This window comes from Caretta caretta, chromosome 26 (assembly GCF_965140235.1).
Source record: "Caretta caretta isolate rCarCar2 chromosome 26, rCarCar1.hap1, whole genome shotgun sequence".
In the NCBI taxonomy this organism is placed as follows: Eukaryota; Metazoa; Chordata; order Testudines; family Cheloniidae; genus Caretta; species Caretta caretta.
Window position 1 is genome coordinate 14879290 of NC_134231.1, and position 4634 is coordinate 14883923.

Here is a 4634-nt window from a genome sequence, read left to right on the forward strand (position 1 = left end):
GTTTGGAGTGAAGTCAGACAGGACTCTGGACAAAACTCAGGATAGGACATTTTCTGGACAAAACTCAGGATAGGCTTCTAGGGGCACAAAGCTCTACAGATACAGAGCAGGTTGCACAGAGGAGCCAAGAGGCCAGTGAAGAAGCTTGGCAACATGTGACCTCCAGAAGAGGTAAGCGGAATGTCCGGGTTCCAGTAACACAGATACAGGTAACTAACCGCTTTCATGTTCTCTCCACAGGTATCGTTGCGGAGAGCGGACCAGATGATATGTCTGGGGCGAGAAAGCAGAAGGAGACTCCGCTGGTTGGAAGGCATGAGATGCGCTGTCCTGAGGTTGGGAGTTCCACGACCACCACTCCCAAGAGGAGAAGGCGGGTGGTGGTGGTCGGGGACTCGCTCCTCCGGGGGACTGAGTCATCTATCTGCCGCCCTGACCGGGAAAACCGAGAAGTCTGCTGCTTGCCGGGGGCTAAGATTCGCGATGTGACGGAGAGACTGCCGAGACTCATCAAGCCCTCGGATCGCTACCCCTTCCTGCTTCTCCACGTGGGCACCAATGATACTGCCAAGAATGACCTTGAGCGGATCACTGCGGACTATGTGGCTCTAGGAAGAAGGATAAAGGAGTTGGAGCTGCAAGTGGTGTTCTCGTCCATCCTCCCCGTGGAAGGAAAAGGCCTAGGTAGGGAGCGTCGAATCGTGGAAGTCAACGAATGGCTACGCAGGTGGTGTCGGAGAGAAGGCTTTGGATTCTTCGACCATGGGATGGTGTTCCAAGAAGGAGTGCTAGGCAGAGACGGGCTCCACTTAACGAAGAGAGGGAAGAGCATCTTCGCGAGCAGGCTGGCTAACCTAGTGAGGAGGGCTTTAAACTAGGTTCACCGGGGGAAGGAGACCAAAGCCCTGAGGTAAGTGGGAAAGCGGGATACCGGGAGGAAGCACAGGCAGGAATGTCTGTGAGGGGAGGGCTCCTGCCTCATACTGTGAATGAGGGGCGATCAACAGGTTATCTCAAGTGCTTATATACAAATGCACAAAGCCTTGGAAACAAGCAGGGAGAACTGGAGGTCCTGGTGATGTCAAGGAACTATGACGTGATCGGAATAACAGAGACTTGGTGGGATAACTCACATGACTGGAGTACTGTCATGGATGGTTATAAACTGTTCAGGAAGGACAGGCAGGGCAGAAAAGGTGGGGGAGTAGCACTGTATGTAAGGGAGCAGTATGACTGCTCAGAGCTCCGGTACGAAACTGCAGAAAAACCTGAGTGTCTCTGGATTAAGTTTAGAAGTGTGTGCAACAAGAGTGATGTAGTGGTGGGAGTCTGCTATAGACCACCGGACCAGGGGGATGAGGTAGATGAGGCTTTCTTCTTGCAGCTCACGGAAGCTACTGGATCGCATGCCCTGATTCTCATGGGTGACTTTAATTTTCCTGATATCTGCTGGGAGAGCAATACAGCGGTGCATAGACAATCCAGGCAGTTTTTGGAAAGCGTAGGGGACAATTTCCTGGCGCAAGTGCTCGAGGAGCCAACTAGGGGGGGCGCTTTTCTTGACCTGCTGCTCACTAACCGGGTAGAATTAGTGGGGGAAGCAAAAGTGGATGGGAATCTGGGGGGCAGTGACCATGAGTTGGTTGAGTTCAGGATCCTGACACAGGGAAGAAAGGTAAGCAGCACGATACGGACCCTGGACTTCAGGAAAGCAGACTTCGACTCCCTCAGGGAACGGATGGCCAGGATCCCCTGGGGGACTAACTTGAAGGGGAAAGGAGTCCAGGAGAGCTGGCTGTATTTCAAGGAATCCCTGTTGAGGTTACAGGGACAAACCATCCCGATGAGTCGAAAGAATAGTAAATATGGCAGGCGACCAGCTTGGCTTAATGGTGAAATCTTAGCGGATCTTAAACATAAAAAAGAAGCTTACAAGAAGTGGAAGGTTGGACATATGACCAGGGAAGAGTATAAAAATATTGCTAGGGCATGTAGGAATGTTATCAGGAGGGCCAAATCGCACCTGGAGCTGCAGCTAGCCAGAGATGTCAAGAGTAACAAGAAGGGTTTCTTCAGGTATGTTGGCAACAAGAAGAAAGCCAAGGAATGTGTGGGCCCCTTACTGAATGAGGGAGGCAAACTAGTGACAGAGGATGTGGAAAAAGCTAATGTACTCAATGCTTTTTTTGCCTCTGTTTTCACTAACAAGGTCAGCTCCCAGACTGCTACGTTGGGCATCACAAAATGGGGAAGAGATGGCCAGCCCTCTGTGGAGATAGAGGTGGTTAGGGACTTTTTAGAAAAGCTGGACGTGCACAAGTCCATGGGGCCGGACGAGTTGCATCCGAGAGTGCTGAAGGAACTGGCGGCTGTGATTGCAGAGCCATTGGCCATTATCTTTGAAAACTCGTGGCGAACCGGGGAAGTCCCGGATGACTGGAAAAAGGCTAATGTAGTGCCAATCTTTAAAAAAGGGAAGAAGGAGGATCCTGGGAACTACAGGCCAGTCAGCCTCACTTCAGTCCCTGGAAAAATCATGGAGCAGGTCCTCAAAGAATCAATCCTGAAGCACTTGCATGAGAGGAAAGTGATCAGGAACAGCCAGCATGGATTCACCAAGGGAAGGTCATGCCTGACTAATCTAATCGCCTTCTATGATGAGATTACTGGTTCTGTGGATGAAGGGAAAGCAGTGGATGTATTGTTTCTTGACTTTAGCAAAGCTTTTGACACGGTCTCCCACAGTATTCTTGTCAGCAAGTTAAGGAAGTATGGGCTGGATGAATGCACTACAAGGTGGGTAGAAAGCTGGCTAGATTGTCGGGCTCAACGGGTAGTGATCAATGGCTCCATGTCTAGTTGGCAGCCGGTATCAAGTGGTGTGCCCCAAGGGTCGGTCCTGGGGCCGGTTTTGTTCAATATCTTCATAAATGATCTGGAGGATGGTGTGGATTGCACTCTCAGCAAATTTGCGGATGATACTAAACTGGGAGGAGTGGTAGATACGCTGGAGGGGAGGGATAGGATACAGAAGGACCTAGACAAATTGGAGGATTGGGCCAAAAGAAATCTGATGAGGTTCAATAAGGATAAGTGCAGGGTCCTGCACTTAGGACGGAAGAACCCAATGCACAGCTACAGACTAGGGACCGAATGGCTAGGCAGCAGTTCTGCGGAAAAGGACCTAGGGGCGACAGTGGACGAGAAGCTGGATATGAGTCAGCAGTGTGCCCTTGTTGCCAAGAAGGCCAATGGCATTTTGGGATATATAAGTAGGGGCATAGCGAGCAGATCGAGGGACGTGATCGTTCCCCTCTATTCGACATTGGTGAGGCCTCATCTGGAGTACTGTGTCCAGTTTTGGGCCCCACACTTCAAGAAGGATGTGGATAAATTGGAGAGAGTCCAGCGAAGGGCAACAAAAATGATTAGGGGTCTGGAACATATGAGTTATGAGGAGAGGCTGAGGGAGCTGGGATTGTTTAGCCTGCAGAAGAGAAGAATGAGGGGGGATTTGATAGCTGCTTTCAACTACCTGAAAGGGGGTTCCAAAGAGGATGGCTCTAGACTGTTCTCAATGGTATCAGATGACAGAACGAGGAGTAATGGTCTCAAGTTACAGTGGGGGAGGTTTAGATTGGATATTAGGAAAAACTTTTTCACTATGAGGGTGGTGAAACACTGGAATGCGTTACCTAGGGAGGTGGTAGAATCTCCTTCCTTAGAGGTTTTTAAGGTCAGGCTTGACAAAGCCCTGGCTGGGATGATTTAACTGGGAATTGGTCCTGCTTTGAGCAGGGGGTTGGACTAGATGACCTTCTGGGGTCCCTTCCAACCCTTATATTCTATGATTCTATGATTCTGGGGCAACTTCTCCCCTCAGGGCATGCTCTTGGCTTCAGCACTTCCTAGGACCCCCGGTTCACCCCATGAGTTCCCCGTAGCGAGTTGCCCTGGATGGGGCACCTGGGGAAGCCCCACACGCCCCCAAAGGGCCCTGCACCCCACCTCTGCAGTGACTCTCAGCCAGCATGTAACACAGGTGTATTAGTCACCAGGAACACAGCATAGAACAGAGCTTATTAGCACTGAAATCAGGAACACTTAGTTAGCAAAGTCCACCTTGGGGGGCGGTGGGGGGGCAGGGCGCAGACCCCAGGGCCCTCCCTGCTGAGTCCCAAACCAGGAGACTTGACTATATTCCTCCTGGGGTAAATTTAAAATTTTTATTAAAGCAAATGTTAAAAAAATTATATAATGCATAGGTCAGGAAAAGAGTGTCTGTACATCTGGGCCTAGTGCTGAGATTATCCACAAATACAAAGTTTGTTTTTAAAAGTCATATGATACACAGAGTGCATAATCAGCAATAACCCAAATTTAGGTGAATAGATTTTATAATACAGTTTAGATATTAGAATCCAAGTACTTTGGTACATCACTCATGAAAAGTCGTACAGAGATTGGTTGTGGAAAGCAAAATCCACCAGTAATTGAGGACTAGGTCGGCTGTCCATTCGGAAAACACAGTCCCTGAGGAAAGGATTTGTTACTTTCCTGCCTTATTACATTGCCAGTCACGCGGATGAAAGGCGCAGGCTGCGCAGGGTGGTGCTGTAGGACTGCAGAGACCC